Source organism: Drosophila novamexicana, unplaced genomic scaffold (assembly GCF_003285875.2).
Source record: "Drosophila novamexicana strain 15010-1031.04,08,12 unplaced genomic scaffold, DnovRS2.1 tig00000387-arrow-pilon, whole genome shotgun sequence".
In the NCBI taxonomy this organism is placed as follows: domain Eukaryota; kingdom Metazoa; phylum Arthropoda; class Insecta; order Diptera; family Drosophilidae; genus Drosophila; species Drosophila novamexicana.
Window position 1 is genome coordinate 3,000,646 of NW_020824800.1, and position 16,246 is coordinate 3,016,891.

At 35.2% G+C, this 16,246-nt stretch overlaps 1 protein-coding gene across 1 annotated transcript in view; it reads left to right on the plus strand.

Moving 5' to 3' along the window:
- The first annotated feature begins 3,434 nt into the window (after nucleotides 1-3,434).
- LOC115759880 overlaps nucleotides 3,435-16,246 on the plus strand; it is a 35,859-nt gene continuing 23,047 nt past the window's right edge. Inside the window, exons 1-2 of the mRNA XM_030700993.1 lie at nucleotides 3,435-3,516; nucleotides 3,744-3,816. The gene's annotated coding sequence lies outside the window, so the exon portion shown is untranslated. The remainder of the gene's footprint in view (nucleotides 3,517-3,743; nucleotides 3,817-16,246) is intronic.

A 16,246-nucleotide genomic window follows, 5' to 3' on the forward strand; every position in this document is an offset into this window, starting at 1 on the left:
TGGTAAACATGCCAAAAACAATTACCAAATGCTGCAAACAACAACAGCCAACAGCAGCAGCAACAACAACTGCATGAGTCGAGAGCAAACACAGAAAACATTGCAAAAATAGCCGTACCAAAATAATAATAATAATAATAATTGTGGCCAATTGCTGTTTAGCTGGCAGTTAATTGCAACATGGCCAAGACAGCAAAGCTGCACGAGTTGGTCCGCCAAAAAGTTCTCCGGGTGGTTGTTCTTTTCCGCAAATGCAAAGCCACTCGAATTTTGGGCAAAGGCCAATGAACCAGTTCGAAACGTCAATTTGTTCATGTTTTACAGAAGAACAAAAAATCATGTATATATGTTTAATGCATGATTTTTTGATCAAGCATGAACTACAGTTAATTAATTTCCAAAGACGAATTCGTATATTTTTACATTGAAAAATAAAGTTCCAAGAACTATGATCCAATATTAAATTAGAATATTTTGATAAAGTGAAAACAAATACAATATGTTCTGCTTCCAAAAATAATGTTTCAATAATGAACTCGTTAAGTTTTCTCATTAAGCCAAAGTATTACAACATATAAAATATATATAAGCAGCTTTAAAAATATTTTGAATAAAGGATGTTCTCTTGAATTCTCCATAAATAATACAACTGATAATTATTATGTAATTATGTAAAGAATATTAAAAGAATTGAGATTTCTATTATTATGGAATTGAAAAAAAAAAACATGTTTCTTTTGTTATTCTATAATTTATAATCGAAGATTATAAAAATAGACATATTTGAATTTTATGTATTGTTGGTTTTGGTGACCTTTCCATTTTGTAATTATTTTGCTAGCTGGAGATTAAAACTTCGAATTTTATATTTAGAACCGATATCACAATGTTGATTGCTCGCTGACTTCTGACTTTAAAATAAAGTTGTCTAAAATAATTAAAAAAACAAATACATAATAAAATTTAAAAGTTAATTTTTATTGTTTATTAAGTCTGTTGCTGCAGCAAATCATTATTTAGCTGTTGTTCGTTTTTAACCTGTTATATAATTTTTGTTTTAGCTCTGAAATGATATAAAATTAATTTCAAGACGACAAAGTCGATCAGAAAGTACGTCTAGCTAATTTATGCTTTTAATCAAAGAATGCTGCATGCAAAACTCGTATGTGCCTCAACTTGTTTAAATTCACTGGCATAGAGATTTCTCAGCCAAAGATTAGATGTGTTTTAGTTATGGCTTAAAGGTGAGCCAAAAATCAAGTGGTTTATTCATAGGTTTCTGCCAATTCTGTATGCAGTCTCATATTTTGTACTAATATTTAAATGCAGAACTGTGACACTTTGGCGAAATAATGAAAATCTTGTTTTCCAGCCCTCGTTCTTCTTGCCAAATGCAGAATGCAGTCTCTGGGCTCACGTCCACGTCGTCATCGTCGTGGCTGGTGACTGGAACTTGGTTGGCTTTTGGCTTTGACCGTGCCGCAATTACCAAGACAGGCAGCTAATTTTATTTGCTGTAAACGTGCGCCTCAGTCTGCTGTTGCTGTTATTAGAGCTGATTTTTTCGGTGGGAATTATTTGACGATGACTTTTCAGGCGTTGCGTGTCTGGAGCGCATTAGCCACCAGCAGCCAGTCGGGGCAAACAAAAAGCGTCAGCGTCAATTGAGTTGTCAGCCAAGTGACAAGCCATTACTCAGGGTGGTCTTTGGGTATATAAGTGGTATGATATCTAAGCCGGACTCGCAGTCTGTTATTTTCGGGGTGTTAATGGAAGGCGTTGAAATGTTCAAAATTTAATTTGTTTTTGCTTTTTTTTTTCGGCCATAATATGCAAATTGAACAGGAAGTCGCCGCAACAGCCGATTGTCAACATTTGATTTAAAAGTGATACAAAGGCTTTAATAGATATAAAAGAATCCGTCAAATATTGCCAAAAACTGGTTCGCTTGAAAGTAAAACTAAAGTTCAGTAAAAGCAACAACAAGTTTCATAGATTACAAAGCACATTATTATTAAACTGAAGATTTGCTGACAATAAGAAACAGTATTAAAGAAAGCTGCGTTGCGTTTAGATATACGAAACCTTAATACTCTTCTCAGATAACTAGATGTTCCATATATTCATATCAGAAGTCAATAAGGTCAATAAGTCAATACTTTTAATATTGTGACTAAATTCTTTAAATTATGGCATACTTTGAGCAGACATCTAATTAAATTTTACTTATTAAAGCTCTTGCCTCATGCTCACGTTATTTGGCAAGAACCTCGAAGTTTTCGCTACAAGCAAATTTAATTCTTAGGTATATATTTAATGATCCACAAGCCGCATAACATATTTAAGAAGCTCAGCACATAATTAGTTATTGCCATCTTTTTGGACAGTTCGCGGTCGACTGAGTTGCATAACCTTTTTGCAGAGGCTTGTCAGAGTTTATGTAAGAGTGAAATGAATGCCATTTAGATAGCATTTAGCTTGGCGTGGTTCACAATTTGCCTGACCATATTCCGGCTGTACATACTTAGACGTGTACTAGTTCCATATTTGGTGCATATTTTGTCAATGGCTCTGGCCGCGGTCTTGTGGCTGGCCCAGTGAAGTGAAGTCGTGTTGAGACAAAGTGCAATAATTCACACTCACTTTGGTGCGACCCATTGGGCTTGTATATGGGCTGGCACAACACAACGCGAATCGACATTCCGCATGCCGCATGGTGCATGCAATCCATGCAGATGCCGAACAAAAATTATGCTTGAACTGAGGTGATTATGAAATTTTACATGCACACGCTGCCACTTTGTATAGTTTATGAGTTGATAAAGCAGGCGAGGCGTGTCTATCGGGCAGCATCGAGAATTCCGTTTGAATTGTTCGAATAAAGTTATTAAATTGAATTTATGATTTCTATAATCAAAACACGAGCGTGCAGTTGAAAAATGAATTGTTTGCCAATTTCAAAGTGCCACCGGCGATACGTGTATTTTCAGTTAACAATTTATGACTAATTTGGGCATGATTTATCCAAATGTACATAAAACAATATGCAAAATTGCGGCCATCTAGCCGGCAACTTATTGTCAGGCCACAAGAGCTGAGCGCTTGCCAAAAATAAAATATGTTTGCGAATTTAATTAAGTTAAACAAAGGCCATGGACAGCAGCTCGCATCAAAATGATAATCAAATGCATTCGATTCTATATTTTTTTGAATATATTGCGGGCACACCTTAGCCAAGACACAAACCGTAGACGTATATTCGCCTGGACCTGAACAGCTTCGGCAGCTTCGCTTGCAGTTCGGCTGCAACTGCGACTTTCGCTTCGGCTGTGCCTAAAGCCTCGGCTTTCCGGCTGAGACAGATCGAAGCTGTTCGAGTCGCTGGCTACTTCAACTTGGCGTTGCATAAAAAGTGGTTCAGTGGAGCAAACGGCTTCAAACTGAAAGCATCGCGTGCGCGGCTAAAAGTATCTCAAAGATATTTAAACTTCAAGTTAAACGGCGCGGAAGTGAGGTGTAGGTGTTCAATAAATAAATTAACTCTATAAATAAATATATTGTGATCATCCAGATTCTTTTTGAATTTATAAAGAAATTATACGAGCTTCTTAATTTATCTGTGTCTTATGCAAATTGAAACAATTGTTGCAAATTCAAATAAATAAGAAGAACATGAATTTCTAGAGAATTTTGTTCTTCCTATATGTTAATTAACATTTATAAATATTAATTTGCATTTCCAGCTACGACGTATACGTTATATTTGGATACATATATATTTATAGGCGGTTGCACACGGTTATAAATTAATCCAAGGTGAGTTTTCTGTGCGTTTCGGAGGCTATTTTGTTCAAGAATGCAATTAATAAAATAGTTGCAAATGAAATAGTGCATTTATATATTTTTTTAAATTAATATATTCAATTAGTACAATAAATAAATTATTTATTGAGGAACTAAGTAAAATTAAATTTCTATATCACTTTAAATTTCATAAAATAAATACTTTAATTATTTGTTCAAAATAAACACTAATTTCCCACAAACGCATTTAATACAATACAACTTCAAGTATTTAAAAATATGCTCAATTAAACTGTTTCACAATTTTATTTTTGTGCCATAAAATGTATTAACATTTAAAATTTTTGTTCGTGAACAAAACGCTTATATACAAATGCAAATAATATGCAAACAATGAATAATGCTGCTCTTAATATATTAAAAAAATAACCTTGATTAGATAAAAAAGTCAGTTCAGCTGGAAAAGACATAGAATACTAGAAAATTATATAACTTGATGCTGCCTGAGTTAAACGGCTTGACAAAACGATAAAAAGCAAGACAGTCGCGAAATGTCGACAATATAAATACACAATTAGATGTGTTAAAATATATAATTTATTGCAACTCGTACGATATTCTAGATCAGGTTTCTCCTTTGTCAAGACAACAACAATGACAAGTCGGTCGCACGAACAGCAAATTCCAGATTTCACCATAAAATATATAAGTAAAAGTTTGCAATTACAATAACAATATTCGATCGGAATACTTTGAATTAGCTTTAATCAATCGGACAGATGTCAGTCGCTGCAAGAGAGCCAAGATAACTGGACAAATTTGCATATTAATTTTAATTGAGCGCACAACATAAAGACACTGAAAATTACGAGAGTAAGAGACGACGATGAAGTGCAGTCAGTAAATTGAAATTGAAAATGTCAAATTCGAGTACCAATTCCAGATTCAAATGAAATCGAGCTGAATAAGCCATTGGAGCCATTAGAGCAGCTGCGGTAGGTCCAACAACCGTTTGCTTGTAATGAACACAAATTAACATACAATACGAGCTGCCAGCGACAGATTGTCAAACACCAAGGCGAACAAATGCTCAGAAAGTGTGGACTTCAAAGTGTCCCAAATATCTGCAGAGTCTGTGCTCTGCTCTGGACCTGAACTCCTGTCTAATGAATAATTCATGTACTGCAGTCGATAGACATTTGTTGGCTCTTACGTGCAGCGTGTTAACTGCTTAACGCATTTCATTTTCATTTGGCATTTCAAATATGTGCGAAAATCTATTGAGTTGAGCCAGTTTGTTTCCTAAGTCTTTTGATTGCCAATTGATGGTCAGCAAATTTGTATCGCCACGCATATGGTTGGTTATATATTCTGTATAAACTATTCAAACTCTTTCACTTCCGGCTTGAAAGTAAATGTTTGGCCCAAGTCTGATTACATGATGGCAGTGGCCAAGTTTAGTTAAATAAAACTTGACTAAAATTCGCCAAAAAAAAAAAAAAAACGAATGTCCGATTTGCATATGCAAATTTGATTCCCACGACTTTTAATTGTGTGCGAAAAACACAAAATCAAACAAAAGGCCATTGAGCTTGGACTTGAGGATCTGCGATACAATTCTGATTACTTGATTGACATTTAATGCTCTAGTCAGGGGCTAACAAAACAGAAGTCAACACGTATTATATGTTATCAGATATATCAGACACTATACAAAAACTTTGTGTGCATCTTTTTCTTATTTGGCTTAAATATGTATTTTGACAACTTTAATTAACACCCGGGCTAAGGCCATTAATGCGTTAAGGCTGCAAATTAACGAACCGCATTAAATTCACATTTTGTATACTCTAGCACAGAGTACAACCACTTGGTCTCTTTGACTATATAAGGTAGCGAGTTATTCAAATATATATGTACATATGTTGATGTCATATATACACATATGTTTTTATATAAATGTATATGGAAAAGAGTTTCAAGATCTAGTAGTATTCATATGCATATACTCTTAGCAAATTTATAATATTAACAAAATGTTGTAATAGGAAAGTCTCAAATATATATATATATAAACATAATGTATTTTGTTTTGTTCATGAAAATGTTGTTGGGAGTCAGTTTGGATAATATTACTAATACTTTTGGATATTTCGAAAAATATTTTATAGAAATATTTAATTTTTAGTTGGGTTGCTATGCCAGGACAAATAAAATATGATAGCTGGATATTCAAAATAAAATATTTTTAGTTCTGTAAGAGTATTAAAGTTTCTGTGAAATTCGAATAATTTTGATCGCACACCGTTTTGTAGTTTGGATAACGCAGATAATAAATAAGCAAAGCTATGACAGCCGCTTGACTAATAGAACAGGGAACACAGATATTTATCTTAATGAAGTCGACGCATTGCCAATCAAATTGGACTTGGTTCTAACCACGACAGGCAGCCGCTTGCGGCAGGGCGAGCCACATGCCAGACTGCGCCCAGAAATGCGTACGGCCTGATTGACATTTGGCAGGCTCACAAAAAATAAAACAAAAAATAAAATAAGTGCATTACCCGACGGACTCAAGTGAAACTAACGACATTAATTGAGTTTCCACCAGAGCGGCTCAAGTGATTGCCCAGTCGATCTCACCTACCAGACTCGCATTTGGAGCGGCCCGATGTGGAGCAGGCATCTCTGGCATAGCCTCAAGTGCATTCAAGGCCTTGCTGTCGGTTGGGTGTACCCTGTTCGGCTTTTGGTTGTGTAACAAATGGAATCAATTTGGCTAGGCATACAAATTAACCAAAATATTTGGTTCAAAGTTCAATTAGAAGAGTTTAGCGTTAACAGCAACAATAACTGCAACGTCAGCTCCCAAGAGAGAAACATTACGTAATGAATTGTAATCAAAACAAACACAAGCTACAGCTATAGCAAGGGCAAGCCACGAATCAATTGAATGCATTCGTCTAAAAATCAACAGGCATTCGATACGAGAATCACAATCGAAAATCAAAAAGAAGCCCATGCAGGCAGAGGCCCAACTGATTGAGCCCAGCGGGCAATCTGCAGTAAAAGACTCTAACTAGAAATCGCAACGAACTTTAGGACTATCAAAAGATCATGAATTTAGTGACATCTTAAATCACTTAAGAATGTTGGTTAATTAAGTGCAGTAGCCGGATTGAACTAAGGTGACCTCCAGCTCGAGACAAGAGTCCGTTGCTTTGATATTTGCTAATGATGTTCTCATTGGCAATGAAGTATAGGGAATGGTCTTTATAATTAGGTCAGTTGTGAAATGTACCCTAAACTTCAATTTAAATATCATTGTCACGTTCTCTTAGCCATGTTGAGGGTATTATAATCTTGTCATGAAGTAGTAGAAGACTTCGCCGAACCCATAAAGTTTATATATTCTAGATCAACAGCCGATTTGATACGCAAAGGTCCGTCTGTCTTTCCGCCTATCTGTCTGTCTGTTACTTTGCGAATAAGTGTCTCAGTTGAAAAGCTTCGGTCTGGAAACTTTGCGTAGCTCAGTTTTTCTCCTGCAGGCATTACTTATGTCGAAGCCACCCGGATCGGACCACTATAGCTGTCATAGGAATGTTCGCTCAATAGTAGGTTCTAATATGAAACACTTTTTTGAAGAAATAATTTAACTGTAGAGCACGCCTCAAACAAAAACTACAATTTTATATAACAATAGGAGTTTTTTATTTATTTATTTATTTATCTATATTTATTAACTCAAAATGTGACTTAAATAATTAAAAGAAACATTATAATTAAGCCGAAAAAATAATGAAGTCTGCTAGGTTATACAAAAGAAGCGCCTCAATATCTCCACGGGTTATTCTGTTGTGACTCGTATTACACTCACAATTTTGTTAAAAAAAATTTGCGTTGAATGACACAGAAGTCGTCTGTCGAAATTTGATTTGGAAACATTCATGCAGAAATCAAAGCAATTCTCTATTTATCGCGCATTATTACAAAAAGGTTTTTGTTTACAATGCCCTGCGGCGTCGGTCAGCCAACAGCTCAAGCGTTTTGTTATTATGAGTATCTTATTTTTGGCCAGGGTTCAAAGACGGGTTCAATTGGGCAGTAAGTCAATCAGTTTTTCTTTTAGGTGTGTGGGTGAATCGAGGGGGGGGGGGGGGTGGTGGATTTGGGTTTTGGGGTTTGTCAGTTATTTGGCCAGTCACGCATGCCTTTCGATTTCTACGAATCTCTGCGGTGATTACTCAATTCAAATGCGAGCGCAATGCAAATTTATCTTTTGCCTGAATTTGCATTTCTCAAAACAAAGTTCGTGATATGTCACAGGCGTTAGAATGTGCCCCACCAAAAAATAAAGGAGGACAACCTCGGCACCAACAACAACAAAAGCAGCAGCAACAACAACAACAACTGTGACAGCATTAACAGCAGTTAGTTGACACTTTGTGGCAATTAGCAGAGACTCAAAATTGACATTCGAATTGGCAGCGCGTCGTATGCCAATTGTCTTCTCCAAAAATTTGTCGGCTAGTTTAATTGCAAGTATGATTATATATGGGTATATATTTGTTAATTCATGTCTTTGTTAAATGAACATCGTTAAAACAAATGACTTAGACAGCGAACTTCAATTTCTTAGACATTTTATAGCATGTGCTAAAAAGCTTGTCAAAATTTGTGTAACGAATGTGCAAGGGGACCAGACACGACCTATTAAAAAATATATATAATATATACGATGAATCACGATTAATAGAATGAATAAAACACGCTTGATAAAGTTTTGTTGCAAAATAAATAATGCTTTAATGAACACAAAAAACTGACCTAATTGTATATTATATTTTTATAATATTTATATATTTATATATATTTTTAGTTATACAGCATAATTTTTCAATATATTAAATATTTATGTATATAGATGATTTAAATAATTAAGAATATAGAACAAAATATATATATTATATTCTAATGTATATTTTAAAGTAGGTCAATAAGTTGGAGAATCTAATATATATAATAATAATACGTCAGAGTCTCTCCAAAGTCGATTATATTTGTATAACAGAAGGTGGGATCTGATAATCTTATCAAAAAAATATTTTAAAATACACATTTTATTATTAGTTCATGAACTTAAAACCAAAATGGTATTGGCTGTAGAGGACTTCGGCTATGTGCTGTTTTAATTGTAAAGCATGAATGTGTTCACATGAATAATAAACAAAAATGTATCTAATATATTGTTGTATAAATTCCAATGTAATGTATGTATACGGCATATCTCCTAGTCGAGCACGGCCAGCTAAACTATTTTCGCTTGATTAATTATCAAGTTGTCGAAAGATTACAGTTTTTTTTCTTATCTGAATTTTTTGGCTTTTTAAGCCTGCAATTTCGTCGATTAAAGCATTTTAATTACTTTATTGGCTCTTCGTTTTTTTTTTTTTACAAGTATTGGCCAATTGGCATCGATTGGTGGCAATAGTTAACACCTGTTGTGGGCATTGGCTACATGTTTATTATCAGGTATCCAGGTCAAGTCGGCATGTCTATGGCTGTCATTTAATGCAAATTATTGCGCAATGTTTTGGCTTGTTCCATTACAAATTGGGGCTTGTGCAAGTGGCTAACGCATGTGGGCGTGGCCACGCTGTAGGCTATTGAGCACAAGGCGTTACTTTAATTTCAAATTCTTACAAAAGAGCACAGAAAATGTTTCTAACAAATGCGTCGGGCTGTTTGCCATGAACTGCGAGGAAGTCGGCGTAGCCATCGAGTTTGAGGTTCTGTTTCCTTAGCGCACTTTTAAATTATATTTTTACTTAGCTAAATGAACTAAAAGCAAATGTAAGGCGCAGAAATGAGTAAGAGCTCAGTACATTAAATGCTTACAAATATTTGTAACAATGTTTAATCTTTAGAATTTCAATATTCTAATAAGGTACTTGGTATGATAAAGTCCGTTCAGTGCCGGCAAAATTATGGGCATTGAATATTTTTTTTTTATGAGGCGTTCTTACTTGTTTATATACTTTATGGGGTTGTTGAACGCACAAATTCTCTAATTCAGTTCTCTCGGCAAGTACAAAAACCAGATTTCAATACACTTTCCTAGAGTATTACAAATGTATAGCAAGATGTAATACCAATGCCGAAGGTATTCTGTTTTAGGTAAGCTTCTAGTTGATTAGGCCAAGTTTGAATGGAAGAAAACCCGCTTGTGCCAAATAAATCATTTTAAGTCCCTTTATTATATTTTATTAATTAATTTATAATTATAATTATCTCGTTAATCCAATCTTGTAAATATTTTTTGTGTAAGGGTATTTCCATATTATGTTAGCAAACATTTGTGTTTTTCTTGTTCAGACATTTTGTTAGCATGAGCCGTAAACCGCTTTTTAATTACATTCCCAAAAACAAAGTAATTTTGTTTTTATGCATTTTTGGCTTATAAGTACATATATAACAGTTGTATCAATAAATGCAATTGTTTATTATTTGTTTATAGCACTTGGTAAGGCTAAGGTAATTTTTAAAGTGTTCCATAAATGAAATATAGGAAATTATGGATTGTGAACAACAACAAGGGAATTTTTCAATGATTTTGTATTCTTTATAACAAGAATGCGTGGCCAACCGGTTGCCTTAAACTGTTTGAATATTTTATTATTTTATTGAATAACAGTAAAATAACTTTTAATATTATTCAAATTACCTGGAAATTGGCAAAAAGCTAAAATCAATTCTGAAAGAAAATAAACTGAGGAGTGAAATTAAAAAGAACAAGCTAATAGCTAGCTTATTAGAATAGGATATACACAAATTTATAAATATATTCAATATAACTTATAGTTTATTTTTACCCCAAACAAAATAATAAAAATACAAATAAAATAATATATTTTTATCGCTCGTAATATATTTTTAGAATAATATGAATTGAATTACAAACATTTGAAAAAAAAATATTTTTTTAAAAAGTTCTATGGTTTTCAAAAATTGTGATGATTACCAAATTTTATTTTATAAATTACAAAATGCTTGCTGTTGTTGTGCGAGAAGCGTTTCTAATTGGAATTTAAATGCCGGCACCCCTCGGGCAATTAAACAAATGCCCAAATGCTGTGTCTCGAATGGGGACCACGGTGACAAATGATCAGCTGTTGCAACGTGCAGCATGCAACTTGTTGCAACGTGCAACCGGCGAGGCTTGTGAACGACATCAATTAGCAAAGTTTTTAATGCGGTCGCATTTGGCGTGAAACTGCAAAAGAGCCAAGCCAGCCAGACAACCAGCCAGCCAGCCAGGCAGAAATGCCAACTAAAATGCGTAGAAAAACGCCTCGAGTCAATCAATATTGTTGTGTGTGTCGAGCGACGCGTATTACAAGCCACTCGCAACGTGTCCAATAGCCGGGACCACGACCAGGTTAACTAGCCTCAAAGTGTTGGCCATGCAGCCTTGGACGCAATGGGCCTGGCAGATTGCGATGCCGATGCCGATGCCGAAGTCGACGTCGATGCCGATGTCGATGCCGATGTTAGATTGGAAGCCATTTGGAAAGGCGGCACTCGAATTACGCGGCAACTTACGCAAATTTTTTGTAAACGCCGCCAGGCTCAAAGCAGATGGAGACCAGGCAGCAACAACTCCAACGCCGGCACACCCTAATGCTATCTGCCTTCTCGGTCTCCGACAGCGCTCGGGAGTTTAATTGAAATCTGCGTTGCCCGTCCAACTAGTTTACGCATTCGAAAGGCCTGCGTTGTGCGGGTAATTAAAAACATGTCGTTCGTTTTTGATACTCTTGAGATTGAGAAAGGTTCAGGTTAACTAAGTCGCGAACATTGCATAATCCATGCTGATTGCATATAAAACAGAAAAGATGTGACTTTATGATGGCGATCGAAACTTATTTAAGGAGCATAGCAATTAGGTTTGTGAGGATATCAAATTGATTGTCTGTGCAGATATGAAATAAAGTAAGATACAATAAGACTTAACAGGATTGACAATATATATTACATTATAGTTTGCTTATTTCGGCTTAATATAAGTCGTTGTGTGGAAGATCCAGCAAGTGTAATCTTTAAAAGCATTGTGTGTCTCTCTGTACTAAGATACCCTTGTATCTACTCCTTTGTTTTTCTAAAAAATATACTATTTATTATATTTCTGAAATTTATAGTTCCTGGTGTTCATTTTATTTTAATAAGTTAATATATTTATTTAATATTATCATTATATCAAATTATATTAATTAATTTGACATTTTTAGAAAAGTTAAAATATAAAATTAAATATATAAAATATAATAAAATATATATTTATAAGATTGCAAATTCGTTTAACATTTAAAATCATTTATATATATATATTTTTAGCTCTCCTTTTGCAATTCAGCGCAACTGGACTAGAGTATTTAGACTTCTTTATGCTAATTTGAGTATTACATTGAGTTGGTTTTTTCTATGCTGCTTGCGGGCGCACATTGCGTATACGCAACAGTTGTCAAAAGGCAGTTTGTTTATTTTTGGGACCATTTATTATTTATTTGCGTGTTGTTGGTTTGGCCGGTTGCATTGGCATTTCGGAGGATGTGCAGCCGACTGATCAATGGCGAATGATTAATGGCAGGCGGTCAGATGAGTGGGAATTCTGGGTACTTTACGACACCCTCCTGACCGACTGGACAGCTAAGCTTGCCAAATTATACCAGTTTATTAAACTGGTTTCATTAGGAGTAATGCCCCGCGGCAGCGCACAAAAACGAATGAAAAAAAAACACGTAGAGGCATTTAATTTAAAATAAATGTGACGCACTTTCAAGTCCCGCCCCGACAGCATCTAACGAGATCTATGAACATTGCCCAATTGCAGGGTATGACGTGACATCCTGGCAATCGGCCACTGCCCGTAATGGTGGGGTCTACTGGCTACTGGGTAACTTAATATGCGCACATTGATTGCATTTTATGGCCAATCTTGGCCAGATTTGTGCCCCTAGCCTCGGCAGCAAAGTGAGCGGCAATCGCATTGGACACGCAGACCCAAAACCAACAAAATCCAAGGATTTTAATTACTTGCACAAAAATCTAATTTCCGTCCTGAACATAACTGGGACTCTGCTGCTGCTACGCCTGATGCAATCGCACCTAAAAAATTGATATATATATATTGAGTGCCACGCAAAAGTTAACAACAAATCAAACGCCGACGTCGCGTTTGACACAGTTTTTTTTTTTTTTTTTTTTTTGGAGCTCAGGAGCAGCCTGTAGAAAATCAAACCACAAACGAAATTTATAGAGCGCGTAGAGAGACGCAAAGCGTTTAAATGGATGTGGACGTGGTTGTTGTTCTTGTTGTTGTTGTTGTTGTTTTTGTTGCTGTTGTGGACCAGTTCCAGGTTCGCAGCGTGGTGCGTGCGATGTCGTTCAATCAATACAATTCATTCATTGAGTTTGAAATGGACAACGGCACGCGGGACAACGAATTGAGACCTGAGAGTCGGAGACTGAGACTGGAACTGGAACTGGAATTGGAACTGGGACTTCGATGCCTTTGGCCAAGTGACTTTTAAGTCTCTGCCACACAGTGGCATTCAGTTATGGACAGCAGGTGGTGGGAGAGGACAGCAGATTGTGATGCAACAACATTTGATAGCACAAGCTTTAAGTATTCACTTAGCACACACATAAATGCCAGTGAGGGCGGCTGCTCAAATGTTGACTCATGAGCATGAATTTAATAAATTCACGTATCTCTTTTTAAATAAAAATAAAATAAAAATGTATAAAATTTTGATTCAAAAGCGACCTTATCGTATAATAATAAAAATAGTTAAATGCTAGTCAGGGTTAATAAATTTAATAAATGTTTGAAATATTTAATAATTAAAATTACAAATAATTTGAATAAAATGTATAAATTGTATAAATTTGATTTAGAAAGAACCTTTGGTAAGATCTCCAACTTATTGGTTATTTATAATCTCAAGAAGTTTTAGTAATATCGTTTTTCATTGAAAATTAAAATTTGATAATTAAAATATCGAGTATTTTCTGACTTCTGAACTCTACGTGCAATTTATCTGTTACCTGATGTCAGATCTTGTGGCATGGGTATTTTTCGGCGACAGCCGCACTGCAAGCTCTTTGCCAGCCTCTGGCCAGGCTCTAGTTAGTTGTTCGTTCGGTTGTTTCAACATGAATGCACTTTAGTTTTTTGTTCAATTTTGGCACACGCTGCTGCACAAAAAATGCGTTGGGTGCGTATGCAAAAAAAAAAAAAAAACAAAAACGCAGAACCCAAAAAAGCCACAGCAAATGGGTCGCACAAAAAGTTTCGTATGGCCGAATTTATTGATTTATTGTGGAGCATGGAGCGCATAATTTATTACAAATCTATTTGTGTTGGACTTGCAGTTTGATTATAGCCACGTCTGTACGAATCTTGGGGACATGTGTGCGTTTTTGTGCGTGCCAGCTGATTTATAGGCCAAGCCAAACAAAAGACTTGGGCAACAAACTTGGTAGAAAAATGTGCACTTAAATTGAATAACGAAAAACGTACCAAGAAGGCTGGCTTAAAAACATTTTTAGATTAAAATAAAATATATAAGGAAACTGTTTTAAAGGAGCCCTGCCTAAGCTGGGCTGACAAATTCTTTGTCAAGAGGCTTTCTTCCAGCCCATCTAATGGTTGTAAATGCAAAGTGAATGTGCCTAGTTGTTCCTCTTTCTGCATATCGTATTTACACCGGCATTCTAAAGTTGTATAACCTGTCTGCAAGGCCCGAGCCCACTTCTTTCATCATATTAACAATCACTTTGAGGAGTAGCTGTCACCTATAAGTGGTGTTGAGAACCAGGTTATAAATTACAGCTGTCACCCCTCGACTGGGGGCGCTTTTACATTATGGGCTACGGCACGACTTTTCTTTCGAATGTAAATTGTAAAATGTAAAAAATAAATTCTTTTTATTAAAGTAATTAAAACCTGTTTATTAATAGATAAATATGGCTTAAACGTTGAGTGTGGCCAGCTATTCAACGTATTTTAACACAATTGTTTTTCCTCATAAATATACTTGCATTATATAATGCATTATGTAATGTATTCAACGAGTAGTAGAACTTGAAGGTCTGAAGCTATGTAAAATATATGTGTATATAAAAGATCCAAATAAAATCAGACTGTTGATTTATAATGTAATAATTTATTACGCGCTTCAAAGTTCGGAATATTTTCTAAAAGTTCTTAAAGTTAAGTGTGTATTTTTAGACTGGTCTACAGTTAATTAACATTGTATGAACCAAGGCAACTTTACTTGTATCCGGATGTTAAATTATATTTTTAGTCATAACCGAACCTCAATCTAAGAAGAGCCAAGCCGAGAGCCCTACCAATCCATATATTTCCAGAGAAATGTTTTTTTTTCAACCCCAGCAGCATTATTGAATTATATTTGGCAGATGCCAGTTTTGGTTAGAAATTAAATTTAGCCCGCAGCTTGTCTCTGAAATAGACAAAATTGTTCATTCAAATAAATATTTAAAAAAATATATGACAATCAAAGTCTTAACGAAAACCAAGCTATCAAACATAAGAGAAAAAAATAGTTGTTTGGTATCCTTTCTTAGCCCACAAGCATTTTGCTGCTAAAAAGGGTAGCCAAGCAGAAGGAAGCAGCTCCGAACCAATAAAGTATATACTTATATTCTTAATCGGCGCCAATAGTCGAGTCGATCTAGCCATATCCGACTGCCTGTCTATCCGTCTGTCCGTATATATGAGCGCAAGGATCTCAGAACTTATCAGAGCTGGAGGCTTGATTCCGATAATCGATAAATTGCCTCGTTTCTAAGTAATTGATAAGAATCGACATCTAAATCCTATTATTTGAGCAAATCTCGTCAATATAGGCGCTAAGGTCACCAAAGTACACAAAGTTGTGAACCCAAAAACGATTCATTTGTAAAGTCAACCTTTCTTGATGATTTTTTTGGAATAGCTCGGCCGAATAATGTCAGATTTTGGAATTGTATACCATTTTGGACTCGTAAGGATCAGTACTATCGACTGGCATCAAAAAATAGAAAATCTAAATTTTGACCCAAATCGGCCAAAACAGCAAGGGGTTACATCACAATTTTTATCAAAATCGAGTTCGGTTCGAAAATCAAACCTTTTTTGATGATTTTTTTTGAATTACTCGGCTAAATAACGTCCGATTTTAAATATTATACCGTTTTGAATTCGTACGGATCCCTTCTTTCAATTTGCATTCAAAGAAATTAAAAATCGATAGGTTAAACAAAGATGTGAACCCAAAAACGATTCATTTGTAAAGTCAACCTTTCTTGATGATTTTTTTGGAATAGCTCGGCCGAATAATGTCAGATTTTGGAATTGTATACCATTTTGGAC